The 26,310-nt window shown below is 47.7% G+C and overlaps 1 protein-coding gene across 1 annotated transcript in view; it reads left to right on the forward strand.

Moving 5' to 3' along the window:
• The window catches only part of LOC147111791 (E3 ubiquitin-protein ligase SH3RF3-like), a 442,366-nt gene that overhangs the window by 409,815 nt on the left and 6,241 nt on the right, over nt 1-26,310 (forward strand). The window lies entirely within an intron of this gene.

The raw sequence follows: 26,310 nt of genomic DNA on the forward strand, positions 1-26,310 counted from the left end.
TAACCCTTAATTCCCTTTACTTCTAGGAAACTGTCTATTTCTGTTTTAAATTTATGTAATGATGTAGCTTCTACAGCTTTTTGGGGCAGCATATTCCATGGACCTACCACCCTCTGAGTGAAGTAGTTCCTCCTCATCTCAGTTTTGAAAGAGCAGCCCCTTATTCTAAGACTATACCCCCTAGTTCTAGTTTCACCCATCATCGGGAACATCCTCCCCGCATCCACCCGATCCAACCCCTTCACAATCTTATATGTTTCAATAAGATCGCCTCTCATTCTTCTGAACTCCAATGAGTAGAGTCCCAATCTACTCAACCTCTCCTCATATGTCCACCCCTCATCCCCGGGATTAACCAAGTGAACCTTCTTTGTACTGACTCGAGAGCAAGTATGTCCTTTCTTAAGTATGGACACCAAAACTGTACGCAGTATTCCAGGTGCGGTCTCACCAATACCTTGTACAACTGAAGCAATACCTCCCTATTTTTATATTCTATCCCCCTAGCAATGAAAGCCAACATTCCATTGGCCTTGTTAATCACTTGCTGCACCTGCATACTAACCTTTTGAGTTTCGTGCACCAGGACCCCCAGATCCCTTTGTACTTCAGTACTTTCCAGTTTCTTGCCATTAAGATAACAACTTGCTCTACGATTTTTCCTGCCAAAGTGCATAACCTCACACTTTCCAGTATTGTATTCCATCTGCCAAATCTCTGCCCACTTACTTAGCCTGTCTATGTCCCCTTGCAGGTTTTTTATGTCCTCCTCACTCACTACTTTCCCTCCCATCTTAGTATCATCTGCAAACTTTGATATGTTACACTCGGTCCCCTCCTCCAAATCGTTAATATAGATTGTAAAGAGTTGGGGACCCAGCACTGACCCCTGCGGAACACCACTAGTTACTGATTGCCAGTCTGAGAATGAACCATTTATCCCAACTCTCTGCCTTCTGTTAGATAGCCGATCCTTAATAATGGACTCCAAAATTTTACCTACCACAGATGTTAGGCTAACCGGTCTATAGTTTCCAGCCTTCTGTCTACTGCTCTTTTTAAATAAGGGTGTTACATTAGCAGTTTTCCAGTCTGCCGGGACCTTTGCTGAGTCCAGGGAGTTTTGGAAAATTATTACCAATGCATCCACAATCCCTACCGCCACTTCCCTCAAGACCCTAGGATGTAAGCCATCAGGTCCAGGTGATTTATCCGCCTTGAGTCCCATTATTTTACTGAGTACCACTTCCTTAGTGATTTTGATCGTGTTTAGCTCCTCCCCCCTTTAGCCCCCTGTTTGTCCAGTGTTGGGATATTCTTAGTGTCTTCTACTGTAAAGACTGATATAAAATATTCATTCAGTGTTTTTGCCATCTCCATATTTCCTACCATTAATTTCCCAGTCTCATCTTCTAAGGGACCAACATTTACTTTAGCCACCCTTTTTCTTTTTATGTAACTATAAAAACTCTTACTATCTGTTTTTATATTTTTTGCTAATTTACTTTCATAATCTATCTTCCCTTTCTTAATCAATCTTTTTGTTATTTTTTGCTGTCTTTTAAAGTTTTCCTAATCCTCTATCCTCCCACTAGATTTGGCTACCTTATATGCCCTTGTTTTTAGTCGGATACTATCCTTAATTTCTTTACTTAGCCACGGATGGCTGTCTTTTCTTTTACACCCTTTTCTTCTCAGTGGAATATATTTTTTTTGGAAGTTGTAAAATAACTCCTTAAATGTACACCACTGATCATGTATCGTCTTACCCTTTAATCTATTTTTCCAATCCACTCTACTCAATTCCGCTCTCATACCTTCATAGTCTCCTTTATTCAAGCTTAGCACGCTTGTTTGAGATCCAACCTTCTCACCCTCTAATTGAATATGGAATTCAACCATGTTATGGTCACTCATTCCAAGGGGATCCTTTACTAGGACATTTTTAATTAATCCTATCTCGTTACACAGGACCAGATCTAAGGTTGCTTGCCCCCTGGTCGGTTCAGTTACATACTGCTCAAGAAACCCATCCCTAATACACTCAATGAACTCATCCTCAAGGCAGCCCTGCCCAATTTGATTTGTCCAATTAATATGATAGTTAAAATCCCCCATAATTATAGATGTTCCCTTATTACAAGCCTCAACTATTTCCTGATTGATACTCCGTCCAACAGAGTTGCCACTGTTCGGAGGCCTATAGACTATGCCCACTAGTGTTTTTTTCCCCTTATTATTCCTTATCTCCACCCAAACTGTTTCATTATCCTGATCTTTTGACCCAATATCATTTCTCTGTATTACAGTGATTCCTTCCTTTATTAACATAGCCACCCCACCTCCCCTTCCTTCCTGCCTGTCCTTCCTGATCGTTAAATAACCTGGTATGTTTAATTCCCAGGCATTGTCACCCTGCAGCCATGTTTCTGTAATGGCCACAAGATCATACCCATATGTAGTTATTTGTGCCATTAACTCGTCTATTTTGTTACGAATGCTACGTGCATTCAGATAGAGAACTTTCAAATATGTTTTGTGACACTTAGTTCCTGCTTTTGCCCTTTTTATTACTTTACCTTTTACTCCATACCTTCTGCCCCTTCCTGACACGCTCTGGTTTTTAATTTCCCCACTGCTACCTAAGTCTATGACCTTCTCTGTTGTCATTTTTATTATTTGCTCTCTAGGAACCTCCCCCCCACTAGTTAGTTTAAAGCCCTCTCTACAGCCCTAGTTATATGATCCGCCAGGACTCTCGTCCCAGCACTGGCCAAGTGAAGCCCGTCCCAACGGAACAGCTCCCTCCTGCCCCAGTACTGGTGCCAGTGTCCCAGGAAGCAAAACCCATTTCTCCCACACCAGTCTTTGAGCCACGCATTTAACTCTCTAATTTTATTTGTCCTAGCCAAATTCGCTCGTGGCTCAGGTAATAATTATTACCCTTGTGGTTCTGCTTTTTAATTTGGCCCCTAGCTGCTCAAACTCCCTCAGCAGAACCTCCTTCCTTGTCCTATCTATGTCGTTGGTACCAACATGGACCACGACAACTGGATCCTCCCCCTCCCACTCCAAGTTTCTCTCCAGTCCAGAGGAGATGTCCTTAACCCTGGCACCGGGCAGGCAACACAGCCTTCAGGACTCTCGCTCTCAGCTGCAAAACCTCATTTCAGTGCTGCCAGCAAACGGAACGCCCTAAACACTCATCCCACTGCAGTCTGTTGGCTTCAGCTCATCTCAATTTCACATCTGCTCCTCCTACCTCCACAAAAATATAACTTGGAAAAAGTTTTGGGGCCGTTTTTGGAGCAGCCAATAGCGATCCATTTAAGGTTGCTGGTCGCCAGGACTACTGGGCAGAGTGCATGGTCTGTCCACGTGTCCCTTAAAATTACAGTCGGGATTCAAACTGTGGCATAGGACTCCGATTTGCATCGTAAAGAGATGTGCTCCTCCTTTCCACAACTCCGTGTTTGAAACACTCCAATCGGCTTTCCGCCCCGTCACAGCACTGAAACAGCCCTTATCAAAGTCACAAATGACATCCTATGGCCGGAATTTTCCTTACCTTGGCGGGTCCGGTGCGGCCAGTGTCGTGGCAGGCTCAGACCCCGCTGCTGGCTCCATCCCGCTGTACAAAATGAACTTACCTTAATGCGGTCTATTAAGCCCGCCCAGCGCAGTACATAACATAACATAACAAGTAAGAGCAGGACTAGGCCATACGGCACCTCGAACCCGCCATTCAATAAGATCATGGCCGACTTCAACCCACTTTCCCACCCGATCTCCACATCCCTTGATTCCCCTAGAGTCCAAAAATCTATCTATCTCAGCCTTGAATATACTCAAAGACTCAGCATGCACAGCCCTCTAGGGCAGGGAATTCCAAAGATTCACAACCCTCTGAGTGAAGAAATTCCTCCTCATCTCAGTCTTAAATGGCCAACCACTTATCCTGAGACTATGCTCCCTAGTTCTAGACACTCCAGCCAGGGGAAACAACCTCTCAGCATCTACCCTGTCAATCCCCTTCAGAATCTTGTATGTTCCAATGAGACCACCTCTCATTCTTCTAAACTCCAGAGAGTTGTGATGAAATATTCCATTCATCACTGCCTGTGACTGTGGTTGGTTTCAGGTTTCAGTTCCCTTACCTCAGTTCCGTCTCCTCACCATTGTATTGTATATTGTAATGTATTGTGTGTAGGGCTCCGCCCATACCTGGCCCCTATGTAAGCAAGCTCAGTCTGGCCTCATATCCAGTACTGCAGACCTCCAGATGGAAGATACCTCTCTCCACTGCGTGTTACCTTCTAAGTTAATAAAAGCCTTGTTTTGTTTCGCTAACATCGAGTCTCGGAATTATTGAGGCACATCAAGAGTATAGGCCCATTCTACATAATCTCTCATCATAGGACAGCCCTCTCATCCCAGGAATCAATCTAGTGAACCTTTGTTGCACCGCCTCCAAGGCAAGTATATCCTTCCTTAGGTAAGGAGACCAAAACTGTGCACAGTACTCCAGGTGTGGTCTCACCAAGGCCCTGTACAATTGTAGCAAGACTTCCTTACTCTTATACTCCAAACCTTATTGCAATAAAGGCCAACATGCCATTTGCCTTCCTTATTGCTTGCTGTATGTACCTGCATGCTAGCTTTCTGTGTTTCCTGTACGAGAACACCCAAACCTCTCTGAACACCAACATTTAATAGTTTCTCACCATTTAAAAAATATTCTGTTTTTCTATTCTTCCTACCAAAGTGAATAACCTCACATTTCCCTATATTATACTCCACCTGCCACCTTACTGCCCACTCACTTAGTCTATCTATATCCCTTTGCAGATTCTCTGGGCTCGAATTTCCAAGCCCCGAGGAGGCCGGTTTGGAGGCGGAACAGCATTTAAAATTGGAGAAAGTGGTGGCAGATGGCAAACCCGCCCCCATCCCACCTCCGTGCCCTTTTGCCAGGAGGCGGGAGGATGTGTAGCTTCGGGTCCCATCTCCTGGAGGTGGGAAAGGCTTTTAATCCTTTTAATTGCCTGTTAACAGGTAGTTAACAGGCAGAAAAAGGGATTAGTGCCATTTTACCTTCACAGCTGAAGGCTTCCCGACCTCAGAGAACCCCGCCGGGTTGGAGGAGACGTGGAGGTCATCTGCGGCAGTCGGAGGCACCTGGAAATAAGGTGTAGAGGTGAGTGATGGGTGCAAGTGTGGAGTGGTAAGTATGCAAGGTGAGTGGTAAGTTTAAAAAAGTGTTCACTTACCTTTTTTTACTTCTGTAGCCTTTAGCCGCGCTGGATCGGGAGAGCGGACATCCACCTTGTCAATTTCAGGTAGTGGCTGAAGGACCCTCTGATCCATCAGACATCTGAAATTTACATTTTTACAATGTTTTTTCAGTTCTCATCGCAAAAATGAATCAAACTAAAGAGAATAGCAGTGTTTGACAGCTTCACAGAGCTGTCAAACGCTGTCATTTCTTCTTCTTTCAAGAAGTCTTGACAGATAGCACATCTGACATTGATGTGATCTGTCAGTGACTTCTTCCCTAATTAGCTTGCTGAGCCTGCAGGGCGGGCTTAACAAGCTCAATCAGAGGAAAATCCCTTTGAATGGTCAGGCGAAGATGGAGGCGGGACATTTACACGACAAGCAGCAGTCCCGCCTCCAAGTCGCCTCCATTGACAAAATCCAGCCCTTTGTGTTCTCCTCACAGCTTACTGTCCCACTTAGACGTGTATCGTCAGCAAACTTGGATACATTACACTCGGTCCCTTCATCTAGGTCATTAAGATAGATTGTAAATAGCTGAGGCCCCAACACTGATTCTTGCGGCACCCCACTAGTTACAGCCTGCCAACCTGAAAAAATCCGTTTATCCCTACTCTCTGTTTTCTGTCCGTTAACCAATCCTCTACCCATGCTATTATATTACCCCCAACCCCATGAGCCCTAATCTTGTGTAATAATCTTTTATGTGGCACCTTATCGACTGCTTTTTGGAAATCCAAATATACTACATCCACTGGTTCCCCTTTATCTACCCTACTAGTTACATCCTCAAAAAGCTCTAATAAATTTGTCAAACACGATTTCCCTTTCATAAAACCATGTTGACTCTGCCTAATCATGTTATGATTTTCTAAGTGACTTGATACCACTTCCTTAACAATGGATTCCAGCATTTTCCCGATGACTGATGTCAGGCTAACTGGCCTGTAGTTCCCTGTTTTCTCTCTCCCTCCTTTCTTGAATAGCGGTGTTACATTTGCGACCTTCCAATCCCCTGGGACCATTCCAGAATCTAGGGAATTTTGGAAGATCAAAGCCAATGCAGCCACTATCTCTTCAGCCACCTCTTTTAGAACCCTGGGATGTAGGCTGTCGGGTCCAGGGGATTTGTCGGCTTTTAGTCTGGCCCAATTAGATGGAGCAGGTCTGGTGACGTCACTCATGACGTGTTTTAAGCTGGGATCCTTAAAAGGACCCTGGCCACGTTAAATTTTAAGTTCAATTCAACATAGTGGGTGTACAATCATATAATAAAATGAGTGACAAAGAAATATTTAAATGAAATTATCATTAAGTAATATAATGCCATGTACAAATACGATCAAGAACATAATTAAAAATGTACATTAATTGTGAAGTTATTGGTGCTTTAGTCACAAATCTATAGACTTTTGTATCAGTAACTGGTACAAATAAAAGATGTGTGTGTATAGGTCATATATAAAATTAAGCAGATTTTAAATGTAATCTTACGCAAGTTCAGCAGAAGAGCTGCGGAATCCCTGACAGTATAATTGGTGCTTACAATGTGTTTCTGGGATTTCTGATGCTCTTCCATTGAAGTTAACAATGGACAAGTGAGAGAAACTCCGCAGAAATTCACCCTAAAGTCTCAAACTGAAAAATTAAATTAGTCATATTCAGGGACTCAAAGCAAATTGAACCAGTGGACTGAGTGATGAGAATTAAATTGTTATGGTTGATGACTTGATTTAATGTGTAACTGGACAATCACAATATACTGTGAGAAAAATGCGACCAGGAACAACACAAAAATTTGTTGAAATTTATTCAAAACATATAAGATTGTGAGGGGGCTTGATCGGGTGGATGCGGGGAGGATGTTTCCACTGATGGGTGAGACTAGAACTAGGGGGCATAATCTTAGAATAAGGGGCTGCCCTTTCAAAACTGAGATGAGGAGAAACTTCTTCACTCAGAGGGTAGTAAATCTATGGAATTTGCTACCTCAGATAGCTGTGGAAGCTGCGACATTAAATAAATTTAAAACGGAGATAGACAGTTTCCTAGCTGATAAGGGAATTAGGGGTTACGGGGAGCGGGCAGGGAAGTGGACGCGAGTCTAGGTTCGGTTCGGATCAGCCATGATCCTATTGAATGGCGGAGCAGGCCCGAGGGGCCGTATGGCCTACTCCTGCTCCTACTTCTTATGTTCTTATGAAATGGTAGATGTCATTCTTTATCGTGCAGATCAATTCACTACAATTACTATTCAGTTGAAAGGCAACAGCCAAGAATGGCCAGTGAAAAATTAACATTTGCCAGTAGCTTTTCAAGTAGTACAGAATCTCCATCAATCTGTTAGCTGATGTAATCAACATGTTTTTATTTTGGTTTGTTTTCCATGCTGTCAAGTAATCAGCTGGAGCAATGGCTACGGAACTCAGGCCTCAGGTTGACAGACTGGTTCCTGAGCTGTGTGACTCACACGGTCATGCAGGGAAATTTTAAAAGTGGGGGGGGGGGGGGGAGCGGAAAGGCTCTTAAAGGCCTGTAAAGTACCTCATAATGATTTCAATTGGGTCCCCCGCCGCTGCAGGTGGGGTTGGCTCCACGCGAACAGATACGCCTGTAGGAAAGGCGCGTGGGAGCGAGTTGACACCGGGTTCCCGAACCGCTGTCCAAAAAAAGCAACACTCCCACCCGACCCGCCACCGATCGCGCCCGTTACCACCACAGAAAATTCAGCCCATATGTGACTGTGACCATGGTAAACTATCCCTCCTCGTCCTTCTCAACCTCTTGCCAGCCTCTGACATGATTGACCACACCATCCTCCTCCAACGCCTCTCCTCCGTCGTCCAGCTTGGTGGAACTGCACTCGCCCGATTCCATTCCAATCTATCCAGTCATAGCCAGAGAAACACTTAACACCTGCAATGGCTTCTCTTCCTGCTCCCTCACTGTTAACTCTGGAGTCCTCCCCTTCCTGCCCCACCAAAGGATTTATCCTTGGCCCCCTTCAATTTCTCATCTACATGATGCCCCTTGGTGACATCACCTGAAAATATCACATCAGGTTCGTCAGATACGCTGACAACACCCAGCTCTGCCTCACCACCACCTCTCTCGACCCTGCCTCTGATTTGTCACACTGCTTGTCTGACATCCAGTATTGGATGAGCAGAAATTTCCTCCAGCTAAATATTGGGAAGACCAAAGCAATTGTCTTTGGTCCCCACCACAAACTCTGTTCCCTAACCATCAACCCCATCCCTCTCCCTGACCACTGTCTGAGACTGAACCAGACCGTTCGAAACCTTGGCGCCTTATTTAACCCTGTGGTGAGCTTCTGACACCATATCCTCTCAATCACCAAGACCGCCTACTTCCACCTCGGTAACATTGCTCCGGCACAGCTCCTCTGCTGCTGAAACCTTAATTCATGCCTTTTTACCTCTAGACTCAACTATTCCAGTGCTCTCCTGACTGCCCTTCCACATTGCACCCTCTGTAAACTTGAGCTCATCCAAAACTCTCCTACCCATATCTTAAATCGCACCAAGTCCCGTTCGCCCATCTCCCCTGTGCTCGCTGACCTACATTGGCTCCCGGTTAAGCAACGCCTCAATTTCAAAATTCTCATCCTTGTTTTCAAATCCCTCCATGGTCTCGCCCCTCTCTACCTCTGTAATCTCCTCCAACCCTACAACTCTCTGATATCTGCACTCCTCCACTTCTGGCCTCTTGTTGATCCCCAATTTTAATCGCTCCACCATTAGTAGGCCTGTCATCAGCTACCTAGACCCTGAGCTCTGGAACTCCCTCCCTAAACCTCCCGCCTCTCTACCGCTCCCTCCTCCTTTAAGACACTCCTTAAAACCTACCTCATTGACTAAGCTTTTGGTCGCCTGTCCTAATATCTCTTTATGTGGCTCAGAGTCAAATTTTGTTTGATAATGCTCCCGTGAAGCGCCTTGGGACATTTTACTACGTTAAAGGCACAAGTGACTACACTTCAAGAAGTACAGCATTGGCTGTAAAGTGCTTGGAGACGTTCGGTGGTTGTGAAATGCGCTATATAAATGCAAGTCTATCTTTCTTTCATTCTGTATAATTGCAAGTTGTTGTTGTACCACCTGGAACAGTCAGGCACTCTGGCCACCCATGGGAAGGCCACTATGAAAATGGCAGTGGCCAGAGCATCAGCATTAATGAACGCCAAGTCTGCCAACCCCATTAATATCGATTTTGGTTAGTTAAAATCGGTACCAGTATGTCTCTGGTGTGCATCAAATTTGAGCTGGTGCTGATGACATTCCTCAAGGCAGAACTGGGAGATACTGGACAGATTAGATTTAGGGTGCGGGGAAACAGCAAAATGACTTATTCGAAGACCATCAAAAAGGTGCTCAAGGTGTCAAAAAAGATTTTGCTGCAATTGTGACAAATTCTAGAAGCTGGCAAAAAAAGATTGCTGAGATCAGGAAAGATCATGGAGTATGAGACTAGAAAGATAGAACACTTACAAGTCTCTTTGGCTAAAATTATCAATTTATTGAGACCAGGGTCTGAAGACCTTGGGGCCAAAAATCCATGGACCTTCCCGTGCATTCCCACCATAACTCTGGCAGGTGTGTAGTGGAAAGGCTGCAAAATAGGCCAAGATCCAGCCTTACGTCAGGGATTTTGTGGGCCTTGAAAGGGGTTGACACTCCACATATCCAAAGCAAGCCCATTGGTGCAAGATTGAGCGAGGCCCAATGCCGGAAGTTCCATACATCCTGGCCTACTAACCAATGGGCAGATCAATTGGCGGAAGTGATGTCCACCTGGATCGTGGGCTGGAAACCCGAAGAGAAAAAGTTACTTTTTTTTTTGTTCGGCCCTCTCACAAAGGGGCACTAATGGCTGCTTTCCCAATAACTCCCACAGCCTACCACCCCACACATCCACCACAATATGTAACCTCCTTTGGTGAGCGGGTGCTGTATATATGCCCTACATGTGTGTTACACTGAATGCCAGCTAATGATGAGATGATAAACCAAGGCTTCAATAGAAAGAAAATCTGGGTAGTGTGCATAACAGGCAGTCAATCCGCTCCCACCCATTTTGTGCCCCTGCCGAAGTTCAGTTTCACCCCCATAAAATTTAATACATGTCTGGTGGATGCACTGTAAGTGTCATTAAGAGGACAAATGAGAGAAATAAGGAAGGGCAGTATCTGACAGAAGTAAAATTAAGATGGAGGCTTTTAGATATCTTTACTGTGGAAGGGTCATAGCCTCAGAGAGTAATGTATAGGAACATGCAAGGGCTGACAGAGGGAGGGCATTTTTTTTTTAAGGTGAATAAATAGTATTAGACAGGTCAGTGAGGTAGCTACACATTAGACCTTGAAAATGAGAAAAGACTAGAGACACATGGGTTTTTCAGCCTGTAAAGAAGGGCCCCGATAATAACAGGGAGGAAGCAGGGTGGAGGTTAACTGACCAGGAAACCCAGAAGTACGAGTTTCCCAGAAGTCCTTCCAAATTGAATAGCAGGACATCTTTTAAATGTTTTTAATCTGTTTCCCATCCGGAGCCAGCCAGAGTGAGAGGCTGGCTGTTGTGTGGGTAGGCCTGCAGCACTAGGCCACAGCCTAGGGTCGGACATTGAGGAGGAGGAGGAAGTTGGACATTGGGGGGGGGGGGGGAGTCGGACATCGGGGGGGGAGAAGGTGTCAGATATTGGGGGGGGAGTTTGACATCGAGGGGGGCTTTGGATTTCGGGAGGGGAGCCAGACTTCGGCGGGGGGAGTTGGACATCAAGGGGCAGCTGGAGTAATGCGTATAGTTCTGGTCATCACGTTACAGGAAAGATGTGATTGCACTAGAGAGGGTACAGAGGAGATTTACGAGGATGTTGCCAGGACTGGAAAATTTTGGCTATGAGGAAAGATTGGATAGTCTGGGGTTGTTTTCTTTGGAACAGAAAAGGCTGAAGGGAGACTTAATTGAGGTGTAGGAACTGGGGTTCCTAGCCGAAGAATTGAGATCGACTCAGAAAATCAAAACCAATAAAATTTAATGAACAAACGAAGCTGTACAGGAAACTGTAGGATACAATGCAAATAGGTCTGGTCTGCTTGAAAGCCTCTCTGGAAACTGCTAGAAGGTTCCGAGCTCAACTGCTAGCAGGTTCCGAGCTCAACTGCTAGCAGGTTCCGAGCTCAACTGCTAGAAGGTTCCGAGCTCAACTGCTAGAAGGTTCTGAGCTCTGACGTCATGACGTTCTTCCCGCCATTGAGAGATCACGTGATGAACGGCATGACGTCATCACGCGGAGTAGAGGAAAGAAGCCCTAGTACAGTTAACAGATACATTAAAGGTGCAGCCCCCAGCTGTACCACATTGCTGTAAAAGGAATTATATACAATTGTCCCTAATCCTCTGGTGGTTCCGCCACATGCGCCCCCCCAGAATTGCTTTTAATAGAGAAGGTAAGGCGAGAAGGGGGTCTAACGAGTCTGTCCGACCGACTGCGATACCCCGGCAGCTGGAATGGAACGCTAGAAGACGAACTGGCCGTTGGCTGTGGTTGGGATGACGCCGCAGGTGGAGGAGAAGAGGAGGCCGGCTGTGGTCGACCCGGTGAGGCGGGCACTGGCGACTCGGCGGATGACTGTGGCTGTACTGGACCGGCAGTCGACGGTGGACGACCACGACGAGGCGGCTGAGCGGTGACGACTGGTGATGTGCCTCAATAATTCCGAGACTCGAAGTTAGCAGAACAAAAACAAAGCTTTTATTAACTTAGAAAGTAACACGTAAGAGAGAGAGATGTCTTCCTTCTGGAGACTGAGGCCAGACTGAAGCTAGCTTACAAACGGGGCCAGGTATGGGCGGAGCCCTACACACAGCACATTCCAGCACATTCCAGTGTACAATACAGCACATTCCAGTACACAATACAATGAGGTCTGGGGGAAGGGAAATGACACTGAAACCGATCTCAGTCACAGGCAGTGGTGAATGGAATATTTCATCACATTCACCCCTTCTATAGATTTAGTCTGTTCGGGGGTTTGATAGTCCTCTGCGACCGACGTGGCTGTTGCGGTGCCGCGGGTGTCGGCTGGGTGTCCCCGGTAGCCTCCTGGGTCTCTGCCGGGGGTGCCGCCAGGGTTGTTGGAGGGGTAGTTGGTGGGGGTGCCGTTGGTCGGTGTTCTTCCGGGGGTGATGAAAGAGTAGTGGGTGGGTAAGAGTTGCTGTGATCGTCGTTGCCGCTATTGCCGTGGTTGTTGTCGATGCCGGCTGGGGCGACGTCTTTTATGGACACGGTGTCCTCCCTTCCGTCGGCGTGCCGGACATATGCGTATTGGGGGTTGGCGTGGAGTAGCTGTACTGGCTCCACGAGAGGGTCCGTCTTGTGGCCCCTCACATGCCTTCGCACGAGTACCGGACCTGGGGTGGAGAGCCATGACAGCATGGATACGCCTGAGGTGGATTTCCGGGGAAAGGCAAACATTCGTTCATGAGGCGTGGTATTAGTGGCAGTACACAATAGCGACCGTATCGAATGGAGCACATCCGAGAGGACTTCCTGCCAGTGGGAGATAGGGAGGCCCTTGGTCCTTAGAGCTAGAGTGACTGCTTTCCATACTGTCCCGTTCTCTCGCTCCACTTGGCCGTTACCCCGGGGGTTGTAGCTGGTGGTACGGCTCGTGGCGATCCCCTTGGACAGCATGTACTGGCGTAGCTCTTCACTCATGAAGGACGCCCCCCTATCCGTATGGATGTAGCTCGGCATACCGAACAGGCAGAACAGGCTGTTGAGGCATTTAATGACCGTGGCGCTGGTCATGTCTGGGCAGGGGAAGGCGAATGGGAACCGGGAGTATTCGTCCACAATGTTCAGGAAGTAAACATTGCGGTCGACGGACGGGAGGGGGCCCTTGAAATCTAAGCTGAGCCGCTCAAAGGGCCGTGTAGCTTTGATTAAGTGGGCTCTATCTGGGCGGTAGAACCGAGGCTTGCACTCAGCGCAAGTGCGGCAGTTCCTGGTCAGGGACCGAACTTCCTCAATCGAGTAGGGTAAGTTACGGGACTTTATGAAGTGGAACAGCCGCGTGACCCCTGGGTGGCAGAGGTCGTTGTGGAGGGTCTGTAGCCGATCCCCGGTGGTGCTGGCACACATCCCTCGTGAGAGGGCGTCAGGGGATTCGTTAAGGGCCCCTGGCCGGTAAATGATGTCGTACTCGAAGGTGGAGAGCTCGATCCGCCACCTAAGAATCTTATCATTTTTAATCTTCCCCCTCTGTTTATTATTGAACATAAACGCTACCGACCGCTGGTCGGTAAGTAGGGTGAAGCGTTTGCCGGCTAGGTAGTGGCGCCAGTGGCGCACTGCCTCCACGATGGCTTGGGCCTCCTTTTCCACGGAGGAGTGTCTGATCTCGGGCCCTTGGAGGGTCCTCGAGAAGAAAGCTACGGGCCACCCCGCCTGGTTGAGGGTGGCCGCCAAGGCGAAGTCAGACGCATCACTTTCCACTTGAAATGGAGTGTTCTCGTCCACTGCCTGTAGCGTGGCCCGCTCAATATCCTGCTTAATGCTTTTGAAGGCGGCGTGGGCCTCAGCAGAGAGCGGGAAAGAGGATGCTTTCAAGAGGGGGCGGGCTTTGTCGGAGTAGTTGGGGACCCATTGGGAATAATAAGAAAATAACCCCAGGCACCTTTTCAGGGCTTTGGGAGTGTTGGGCAGGGGCAGCTCCCATAGGGGGCGCAATCGGTCGGGGTCTGGCCCGATTTCCCCATTCTCCACCACGCTGCCTAGTATGCAGAGGCGCGTGGTGTTGTAAACGCACTTGTCCCCGTTGTAGGTGAGGTTGAGTTTTTGTGCGGTTTTCAGGAACCTCTCGAGGTTCGAGTCGTGATCCTGCTGGTTGTGACCGCAGATGGTGACGTTGTCGAGGTAGGGGAAGGTTGCCTGCAAGTGGTGGTCATCGACCATGCGGTCCATCTCCCTCTGGAAGACCGAGACCCCATTCGTCACCCCAAAGGGGACTCTGAGGAATTGGTAGAGGCGTCCGTTCGCCTCGAAGGCGGTGTACGGGCGGTCCTCTGGTCTGATAGGGACCTGGTGGTACGCTGACTTGAGGTCGATGGTGGAGAACACCCGGTATTGGGCGATTTGGTTCACCATTTCTGATATGCGGGGTAGCGGGTAGGCGTCTAGTAGGGTGTACCTGTTGATCGTTTGACTATAGTCGATCACCATCCGTTTCTTCTTGCTACCCCTTACCACTACCACTTGGGCGCGCCACGGGCTGTTGCTGCGTTCAATAATGCGCTCTTTCAGGAGCCTGTCTACCTCGGTCGCGATAAACCGCCTGTCCTCCCAGCTGTACCTCCTGCTTTTGGTCGCTATTGGCCGGCAGTTAGGGGTAAGGTTCGCGAATAGCGAAGGCGGCTTTACCTTCAGGGTAGCCAGACCGCACACTGTGAGGGGCGGCTGGGACCCACCGTACTTGAGCGTGATGCTTTGGTGGTTGCACTGGAAATCCAGGCCCAAGATCACGCTCGCACATAGGTTCTTCATGATTAATACTTTAAAATTATCATATACAGTTCCGTTAACGCACAATTGTACCGTGCAGTAACCCAGAATGGTCGATGTCTGGGTTTTATCAGCCATAGAGATGGTACCCTGAGTAGGGACCACCTTTAGGGAGAGTTGTTGTGCCAGTTCTGGGTGGATAAAGCTCTCCGTGCTTCCACTGTCAATTAAGCATTTAACCCGGCACCCGTTTACCTCGATGTCCACCATTGATCTGGATAGCGGGTGCGGCCTGGTCTGGTCCACTGTGACCGATGCCACTGTAGGGCCCTGATCGATACAAGATGGCGTCCACGCTGTCTGCTCACAAGATGGCGGACCCCACGAGGTCGGGCAAGATGGCGTCCAAGATGGCCGCTCCCACGGCGCACACGCGGCGGTGGCGGGTTTTCCGGCGGTTGGTTTTCCGGCGGGGTTCCCTCTGCACACCTTCCCGAAGTGCCCCTTCTTACCGCACTTAAAGCAGGTGGTGCCTTTCGCCGGGCACAGGTTTCTGGTGTGCTTTGGCTGCCCGCAGAAGTAGCAGCTGGGTCCCTGACGCGTCGCGGCTGTCGTAGGGCTTCTGGGGGGAGAGCGGGGCCCAGCCGGTGTCGGGCTGTCGGGCGGGGAAGATGCCTTCCAAGATGGCGGCGCCCTCGGTGCACACGTGGCGGCGTGGACGGCGCGGGCTGAAGAGTAGGCGTCTGAGTTTCTCTGGGCCACATCCAGGGATCGCGCGGTGTCCGCAGCCTGTTTCAGGTCCAACCCCGTTTTTTCCAGCAGTCTTTGCCGGATGTAAGTGGAGCTGAGGCCTGTGATGAAGGCATTGCGAACAAGCTCGTCAGTGTACACTGCAGCTTTTACATCTCGGCACTTGCAGTCTTTGCCAAGCATTTTCAGGGTGCTTAGGAACTCCTCCACCGATTCCCCAGGTCGCTGTGCGCGGGTAGCGAGCAGGTGCCTAGCATACACCTCATTCGTAGGCTGCTGGTAATGCGCCTTTAAGATGTCGCAGGCGGCCAGGTACGTCTCGGCGTCTTGGATGAGGGGGTAAACCCGGTGGCTTACCCAATTCCGCAGAATTCCGAGTCTCATCCTCGCAGCGTCCGTAGCGTCTTTGACGGCTGCGGAATTGTCCAGGAAGAATTCCATACACTCAAACCAGTGTCCGAAGCGTGCTGATGCGTCCGGAGCATGTTGATCCAAATCCAAACGTTCGGGTTTCAGGAGTTGATCCATAGTGTTGAAAAATAAGTTAATAAAATTGATGTGCCTCAATAATTCCGAGACTCGAAGTTAGCAGAACAAAAACAAGGCTTTTATTAACTTAGAAAGTAACACGTAAGAGAGAGAGATGTCTTCCTTCTGGAGACTGAGGCCAGACTGAAGCTAGCTTACAAACGGGGCCAGGTATGGGCGGAGCCCTACACACAGCACATTCCAGCACATTCCAGTATACAATACAGCACATTCCAGTACACAATACAATGAGGTCTGGGGGAAGGGAAATGACACTGAAACCGATCTCAGTCACAGGCAGTGGTGAATGGAATATTTCATCACAACTGGTTCGCTCAGATCCAGATGCGTCGGTTTCAACCGGTCGATGGAGATGTGGTCAGGCTTACCGCCGACGTCGACTGTGAAGGACTTGTCACCTGATGAGATGACGCAGAACGGACCTGTGTAAGGCGTTTTGAGCGGGTTTTTGCGAGCATCCTGCCGAATGAACATGTATTCTGCGCTCTTAAGATCCACCGGGACATGGGAGTGCTGCAGGTCATGATGCGACGTAGGCACTGGGATGAAATTCCTAGCCGCTTCCTGGTGGCTGACGAGCTGCTGAGCTGGGGACCAGTGTTCCGTGTAAGGAGGAAGAAAATCGCCAGGCACGCTGAGTGGTTGGCCGTAAACCAGCTCTGCTGAAGAAGAATGCAGGTCGTCCTTAGGCGCCGTGCGAAGACCTAGCAGCACCCAAGGGAGCCTGTCCACCCAACTAGGCCCACGGAGACTAGCACGCAGTGCGGCTTTAAGGGACCTGTGGAATCTTTCACACAGACCGTTCGCCTGTGGATGGTAGGCGGTGGTACGATGAAGCTTGGTGCCCAAACCTTGAGCTACGGTGTTCCAAAGCTCAGAGGTAAATTGAGGCCCCCGGTCGGAGGAGATGTCAGCCGGTACCCCGAACCGAGCTACCCACGACGAGATGAAGGCTCTGGAGACGTCTGCCGCTGTGGTGGCAACCAAAGGAATTGCCTCTGGCCACCTGGTGGTGCGGTCTACCACGGTGAGGAGTTGAGTGTACCAGCGAGAGGAAGGGAGAGGACCAACCAGGTCCACGTGCACATGGTCGAATCGACGCTCCGGAACTGGAAAAGTGGCGACTGGGGCCTTAACATGGCGTTGTATCTTGGACTTCTGGCAACTCACGCAGGTATTGGTCCAGTCACGGACGTCGAGATGCATGCCCTTCCAGATGAATTTCTTTGCCACGAGTCGTTGTGACGCTCTCATGCCAGGGTGTGACAACCCATGGATAGTGTCGAAAATTCTCCTGCGCCATTCGACTGGAACGATTGGACGTGGGACGCCCATCGAGATGTCACACAGGAGTGTGGTCCCTGCGGCCTGGAAACTGACATCAGCCACTTGTAAGCTGGAAGGTGCGGTCTGGTATGCCTGCACTTCAGGGCCTGCCTTCTGTTCTTTTGCCAAACCAACATAGTCGACTCCCAGGTGTACTGCGTGGAGCTGGGCGCGGGAGAGACAATCCGCCACCAGGTTGTCTTTGCCCGAGACATGTTGTATGTCGGTTGTAAATTCAGATATGTACGTAAGTTGACGTTGTTGCCGTGCCGACCATGGTTCCGCTGTCTTGGCCATCGCAAAAGTAAGTGGCTTGTGGTCTACAAAAGCCGTGAATGGGCATTCTTCCAGTAGGAAGCGAAAATGGCGGATGGCCAGAAACAATGCCAACAACTCCCTATCAAAAGTACTATACTTGCGTTCGTTCTTCCGCAATTGGCGGCTGAAGAAAGCCAGTGGTTGCCATGTGCCGTCGACCCACTGCTCCTGTACTGCCCCGATGGCATAATCAGATGCGTCGGTGGTAAGGGCAATGGTTGCGCCCGGAAGGGGATGTGCCAACATGGTTGCAGCAGCCAAAGCGTTCTTAGTGTCGAGGAAAGCCTGGTCCATCTGGGGTGTCCAATCGATCGGGTCTTTGCCCGATTTACCTCTGAGGGCCTCGGTCAAAGGTTGCATCAACAATGCCGCCTTGGGGACGAACCAATGATAAAAATTGACCATTCCCAGAAATTCCTGGAGGGCCCTGACGGTCTGAGGAAGAGGGAACGAGGTGGCTGCTTCCACCCTCGTGGCCAGCGGGACGGCGCCTTCTGAGGTGATTCTGTGTCCCAGGAAATCAATGCTGTGCAACCCAAGCTGGCACTTGGCCGGGTTGATAATAAGGCCATGGTGGCTGAGACGAGATAAAAGGGTACGCAAGTGCATAATGTGTTCTTTCGTGCTGTTACTGGCAATAAGGATGTTGTCTAGGTAGACGAAGATGAATGGCAGATCGCGCAACACGGAATCCATGAGACGTTGGAAGGCTTGTGCTGCATTCTTCAGCCCAAATGGCATACAAAGGAACTCAAAGAGCCCGAAAGGTGTGATGACGGCAGTTTTGGGGACGTCCTGAGGATGCACAGGCACTTGATGATAGCCTCGGACGAGGTCTACTTTGGAAAAAGATGGAATTCCCTGCCAGATGGGCTGAAAAATCCTGAATGTGAGGAATTGGGTACCGATCCAGTGTGGTAGCCTCATTCAGGCGTCTGTAGTCGCCGCATAGTTGCCATCCGCCGCCCGGCTTAGGAACAATGTGTAATGGCGAGGACCAAGGACGATTCGAACGTCGAATAATACCCAGGCGTTCCATTGTATGGAACTCCGCCTTGGCGGCCGCAAGTTTACCAGGTTCCAGCCTTCGAGCTCTCGCATAAACGGGGGATCCTGTCGTGGTAATGTGGTGCGCCACACCGTGCCTCGCGACTGAAGAAGAAAATGTGGGCCTGGTGAGCTCAGGGAACTCACTGAGAAGACGAGAGAACTCATTTGGAGATGGGACTGCACAGGCAACTGACCAAGACGTCGCAGTGCTTCGGTGGCAGGGGACCGAGTGAAAGGTGGAGGCACTGATTAGCCGGCAGTGTTGGACGTCGACGAGAAACCCGTTTGCGCAGAAGAAATCTGCCCCCAGGATGGCCTGTGAGACTTTCGCCGTGATGAACTCCCAAACAAAACGTTGGCCGTCAAAACTCAACTGGACCCTACGCTTTCCGAACGTGCGAATGGCCACACCATTGGCTGCCTCGAGGGGGGGACCTTGACCGCCGGATTGAAGATCTAGCTTTGACGCTGGTAGGATACTGCACTGGGAGCCAGTATCACAGAGAAAACATCGCCCTGACAGGGAGTCTGTAATGTATAGGAGTTTCCCTGCAGACCCGACGGCCATCGCAACTCCAGCGCGTCCCTTAGGCCTTATTGATCTTCTCAGAAACCGTTGGTTTGAGGTAGGTTTTTTTTTTGGTGAGAAACTGCAGGACGGACGGCAATTTCTGGCCTTCGCGCTGAAACGAGCGTGGTATGCATACCAGTCAACAGGAGGAGGAGTCGGATTCGCTCTTGTGGGGGATGGGCGCCTCGTGGCTGCACAAGATTGTTGTGAGACGGTGAATATTTTATCTGCTTCCGCGGCGAGTTCAGCACAATCCGTGATCGCGGAATTGGCCAAGGCCGTCTGTACTGGCTCTGGTAGTTGACAGAGAAACAGCTCGCGGAACAGAAAACATTGCGATTCCAAGCCCAAAAGCGTGAGCATTTGGCTCATGCGCTCTGAGGGTTTTGAGTCCCCGAGGCCGGGCATGGAGATAAGTCTGCAAGCACGCTCCGACTTGGACAGACCGAAAATCTGCAGTAAACGTGCTTTTAAAGCTTCATACTTGCCATCGTTCGATGGACTCTCGAGGAGGCTGACGACCCATGAGGCCGTGGTGCTGTCGAGGGCAGAGACCACGTAATAATAACGGGTCGAATCCGCTGCTACTCCCCGGATTGCAAATTGGGCTTCCGCCTGGAAAAACCACGTGGCCGGTTGTTGCTCCCAAAATTGCGGCAGTTTGAGGGTGACAGCGTTCGTGTCCATGATGTAACTTCAACGAAAATTGTTCGAAGAAATCGGGGTCGCTAATGTAGGAACTGGGGTTCCTAGCCGAAGAATTGAGATCGACTCAGAAAATCAAGAACAATAAAATGTAATGAACAAACGAAGCTGTACAGGAAACTGTAGGATACAATGCAAATAGGTCTGGTCTGCTTGAAAGCCTCTCTGGAAACTGCTAGAAGGTTCCGAGCTCAGCTGCTAGCAGGTTCCGAGCTCAACTGCTAGCAGGTTCCGAGCTCAACTGCTAGAAGGTTCCGAGCTCAACTGCTAGAAGGTTCCGAGCTCAACTGCTAGAAGGTTCCGAGCTCTGATGTCATGACGTCATCATGTTCTTCCTGCCGTTGAGAGATCACGTCTCAGACGGCATGACGTCATCACGCGGAGTACAGGAAAGAAGCCCTAGTACAGTTAACAGATACATTAAAGGTGCAGCCCCCAGCTGTACTACATTGCTGTAAAAGGAATTATATACAATTGTCCGTAATCCTCTGGTGGTTCCGCCACAGAGGTGTATAACATTATGAGGGGCCTAGATAGAGTGGATAGGGATGAACCTAATTCCCTTAGCAGAGAGGTCAATAACCAGGGGTGTAGATTTAAAGTAATTGGTAGAAGGATTAAAGGGGAGTTGAGGGGAAATTTTTTTACCCAGAGGTTGGTGAGGGTCTGGAACGCACTACTTGAAAGGGTGGTAGAGGCAGAAACCCTCATCACATTTAAAAATTACTTGGATATGCACTTGAAGTGCTGTAACCTACACTATGGACCAAGAGCTGGAAAGTGGGATTAGGCTGGATAGCTCTTTTTCAGCTGGCACAGACAAGATGGGCCGAATGGTCTCCTTCTGTGCCGTAAACTTCTATGATTGCGGAGGGGGGTTCCGATCACAGGGTGGAGGGTCCGATCGCGGGGTTGGAAGCAGGTAAGCTGGGGAAGCACTCGTGCTCCTCTTGGCCCACAAGCAGTGCTGTTCCAGCCAGCCATTCTCGCCTCCCTTCAGCTGCCAGGTTTCCAGAGACACGGGAAACCCAGCCTGCCAGTGTTAAATCTGGAACAGAGATAAAATCTTAGGCACGCAGCCTCATTAAAACATTTTAATGACCGACCCTCCTCTGGAGAAGTTAGTCACCCGCCCCCCCAACCCACCTCCATTTAAAGTGAAAGTTGGAGGCGGGTTTCCCATTTAAAAAAATTTTAACCCACCTATTCCAGGGTACTTGATGTTTTGAAAAGACAGACAGAATGGAAAAGAAGGGGGATGGTGGTAGTCTGATAATAAATTATGACAGAAGTACAGTAGTGAGAAAAGATCTTGGCTCGGAAGATCAGGAAGTAGAATCAGTATGGGTGGAGATAAGAAATAACAAGGTGCAGGAAACACTGGTGGGAGTAGTTCATAGGTCCCCAAACAGTAGCTATACTGTTGGACAGAGTATTAATTAACAAATAATAGGAGCTTGTAACACAGGTAATGCAATAATCATGGGGGGACTTTAATCTTCATATAGACTGGGCAAATCAAATTGGCAAAGGTAGTCTGGAAGACAAGTTCATGGAATGCTTTTGAGACAGTTTCCTAGAACAATACATCATGACACCAACCAAGGAACAAGCTATTTTAGATCTTGTATTGTGTAATGAGACAGGGTTAGTTAGTAATCTCATAGTAAAAGATCCTCTGGGGAAAAGTGATCATAATATGTTAAAATTTCACATTGAGTTTGAGTGTGAAATACTTCAGTCGGAAATGAGAGTCTTAAACTTAAATAAAGACAATTACATAGGTTTTAGGGGTGAGTTGGCTATGGTAGATCGGGAAATTAGATAAAAAGGTATGACGGTAGATAAGCAGTGGCAAACATTTAAAGAAATATCCCAAAATTCTCAACAAATATACATTCCATTGAGAAATAAAAACTCCACGGGAAAAGTGATCCATCTGTGGCTAACTAAAGAAGTTAAGGATAGTATTAGATTAAAAGAAGAGGCTTTTAATGTTGCAAAGAATAGTAGCAAGCCTGAGGATTGGGAGAGCTTTACAAACCATCAAAGGATGATCAAAAAATTGATAAAAAGGCAGAAAATAGAATGAGAGTAAACTACCAAGAAATATAAAAACAGATTGTAAGAACTTCTACAAGTATGTAAAAAGGAAGAGAATAGCAAAAGTAAGCATTGGTCCATTAGAGGCTGAGACAGGTGAAATTATAATGGGGAATAAGGAAATGGCAGAGACTTTAAACAAAGTAGAAGACACAAAAAGCATACCAAAAATAGTGGGGAATCAAGGGGCTAATAAGAGTGAGGAACTTAAAGGAATTAATATCAGTAGAGAAAAAGTACTTGAGAAACTAATGGGACTAAAAGCCAACAAATCCCCTGGACCTGATGGCCGACATCCTAGGGTACTAAAAGAGGTGGCTGTAGCGAGAGTGGATGCATTGGTTGTGAGCTGCCAAAATTCCCTAGATTTTAGAACGGTCCCAGTGGATTGGAAGGTAGCAAATGTAACCCCGCTATTCAAGAAAGGAGGAAGAGAGAAAACAGGGAACTACAGGCCAGTTAGCCTGACATCAGTCATCGGGAAAATGCTGGAATCCATTATTAAGGAAGTGGTAACAGGGCACTTAGGCAGAGTCAACATGGTTTTATGAAAGGGAAATCATGTATAACAAATGTATTCACACTTTTTGAGCATGTAACTAGCAGGGTTGATAAAGGGAAACCAGTGGATATAGTATACTTGGATTTCCAAAAGATATTTGATAAGGTGCCACATAAAAGGTTGCTACGCAAGATAAAGGCTAGGGGTAATATAGTAGCATGGATAGAGAATTGGTTAGCGGACAGAAAACAGAGAGTAGGGATAAACGGGTCATTTTCTGGTTGGCAGGCTGTAACTAGTTGGCAGGCTGCAAGGATCAGTGCTTGGGCCTCAGCTATTTACAATCTATATTAATGACTTAGATGAAAGGACCGAGGGCAATGTATCCAAGTTTGCTGACGCTACAAAGCTTGGAGTGAAAGTAAGCTGTGAGGCGGACACAAAGAGATATATACAGGTTAAGTGAGTGGGCAATAAGGTGCCAGATGGATTATAATGTGGGGAAATGTGAGGTTATTCACTTTGGTAGGAAGAATAGAAAAACAATATTTTTTAAATGGTGAGAAACTATTAAATATTGATGTTCAGAGAGGTTTAGGTGTCCCTGTGCAGGAAATACAGAGAGTTAGCATGCAGGTACAGCAAGAAATTAGGAAGGCAAATGGCATTTTGGCCTTTATTGCAAGGGGGTTGGAGTACAAGAGTAAGGAAGTTTTACTACAATTGTACAGGGCTTTGGTGAGACCACACCTGGCGTACTCTGCACAGTTTTGGTCTCCTTATCTAAGGAAGGACATACAAGAGGTGGTGCAACAAAGGTTCACTAGATTGATGCCTGGGATGAGAGGGTTGTCCTATGAGGAGAGATTGAGTAGACTGGGCCTATACTCTCTGGAGTTTAGAAGAATGAGAGGTGATGCCACTGAAACATCTAAGATTCTGAGGGGTATTGACAGGGTAGATGCTGAGGGGTCGTTTCCCCTGGCTGGAGTGTCTAGAACTAGGGGGCATAGTCTCAGGATAAGGGGTCGGCCATTTAGGACTGAGATGAGGAGGAATTTCTTCACACGGAAGGTTGTGAATCATTGGAATTCTCTACTGAAAGGTCATGGATGCTGAGTCATTGTGTATATTCAAAGCTGAGATAGATTGATTTTTGGACTCTAGGGAAATCAAGGGACATGGGGATCGGGTGGGAAAGTGCAGTTAAGTTGAAGATCAGCCATAACTTTAATGAATGGCGGAGCAGGCTCGAAGGGCCGTATGGTCTACTCCTGCTCCTAATTCTTATGTTCTTATGTACTACCTCCCCCCACCCCTGTCCTTGGGGTTGAAATTCCCCACGTGGTGTCTGAGAGGTGATCTTATTAGAGGTATATAAGCTAGTGAATGGTTTGGAAAATGGTCATCTGGAAAACTACTTTAAATTAAACTTTTTTTTACTAGGTATAGGCTGTAGAGTTCCTGTCACTCAGTTAGTGGATCAGACATTTAAAAGCCACTTAATTCATTCTGTGTTTTGTCAGTTCTAAGCCACACTGCTGGTGAAAGTGCAGGGTATGGTAGGACATGCCATCTCTGAGTGGAGGGAGGAGGGGGGCAGTAGTATGCCCACCTCCTTTTGCCAGCTAATTTTTAATGGCCCAGAAATTCGGGTCGGAGGCTTCCCGCGGGTGTAAGCCCCCGACCTGCACTTACCTTGCGCGCCGGCAGTTGAGCTGTAGGGCCCATGGGATTCCGATCCAGGGTCTGGTCCAGCTGCCGGCACGCAGTGCTTGCGTATCCCTGGGGCGCAGTTAGTTCGAAGCATCCCCTGGGATCACGTGGGCCATGGGCAGCTAATCGGAGCAGGGAATGCTCCATTCATAAGTCTTGACAGGAAGTGCTGTCAAGACTTATAAATACTACGGCCCCAAAATAGCACTAAACCTTCAAATAAATGTTAAAAAACATCACATTTTTTAAATAAACTATAAATTACATGAAATAACTATTTTAAACAATAATTTAAATTTTTGAAAAAATAATTTTATTTTCTAACAGGGCTAAAAATAAACTTACCTTGCTTTAAAGTATTTAAAAATAATAAACCTGTGGAAAAAATGTTTTAATTTTAATTAATTCACCACTTACCTTGTACCTTGTATTTGACCCCTTGTGACCCCACCTCATTGTTCTTTGATGTAATGTTTCCCTGACTGACCTGTTTGGACACCATTCACACCTTTGACTGCTGTGATTATCTCTCTGCCGAGGTGTGATAAATGGCAGTTGGAAAGGTTACCTGTAAACATCTGACATGATTCTCTGACTATATAAGCTGTGTCTTTATGCATTTCTCCACTTCACCTGAAGAAGGAGCAGCGCTCCGAAAGCTTGTGATTTCAAATAAAGCTGTTGGACTATAACCTGGTGTTGTGTGACTTCTTACATTTACCTTGTAAAAAGCAGGCCTTATGCCTGCTTTTTACATTTCTAAATTCTGCAGACTTACCCTCATGGAAAAACCTGTAAAAAAAAATGTAAGTTTGACGCGCAGCCTCCCCCGCGCACGCGTTCGACCTCTGAACCTCTGCTTTCAGAGGAACGGAAGTGCCGGTTTCCCGCGCATGCGCAGTGCATGCACGAAACCGGCACTTCCATTGGGCTTACGGGTGAGTACCCCGTGCGTACTCACCCGTGGAGACCCGAATTTCTGGGCCAATGTCTTGTCAATTTTTTTGTACTTATCAAGTTGAGAGTATAGCACAGGTTAACTGCAGAATAAAGCTTTCTCTATCATTGGCCCAATAATTCTTTTTAGCCTTATCCTTTCTTGTCAGCGAATTAGGGAGCAGACTTCATCTGTCCTGGCACCCCCATCCCCCCAGCTGAATGTATTTGCATACTGTCTCCGTGGAGGGGGGAAAAGAACCACTTGTCAAAATGAAGCATAGCCACATACAGTGACAGCATTCAGCATCCACAGATTCATTATGGCACTGGTTAAATGGCATTCGGGATTCCTTCTACTTTGCCCCAGCAACACATATCAATTCCAACCTCAAAAGTAGGTGCCTACTAAAAAAAGGCATGACAATAATTTTTGTCGTTTCTTTATCCCTGCATCCTACTTAGAGAAACAGATCAGTGTCATCTTTGCCTTCATAACAACAGTCACTGCACTTCAAGATAATTCATTGTACATGAATTGCTTTGAGATGTTTCTGGGAGACGTGGTAAGATGCTACATAAATGCAAGTTTTTCTTTTACTTGCTACTAAATATTCATTTAACTTTGGATTGTGGGTTCAAATCTATTGGGAATCAGATTGAGAATGTGAACACCCAACTTTTTTTCACTTTGGATCCTTTACAAGTGTCAAAGGAGATCATCATCCCTGTGTGAGTTGGATCTGTACCCAGGTTACGGGGTGACAGAACTGTGTTCTAATACAAGCAGTCTTGGAGAATTGCAACGATGTTGAAATGATGAACACATTGTGTGTTCACAGGCTTCATAGTTCAGTCATTGTGTGTCACACAATATTCAATTTTACTGGCTTTATCAAGAATTTGATTTTGAAAACAAAAGCAGAATTCTGCTCAAAATTATGTTTTTGCAAAACGTCCAGATGGGTTCGGTAACAAATTG

The sequence above is a fragment of the Somniosus microcephalus genome, chromosome 10, assembly GCF_052327205.1.
Source record: "Somniosus microcephalus isolate GS21.2 chromosome 10, FLI_Smic_1.0, whole genome shotgun sequence".
NCBI lineage: Eukaryota > Metazoa > Chordata > Chondrichthyes > Squaliformes > Somniosidae > Somniosus > Somniosus microcephalus.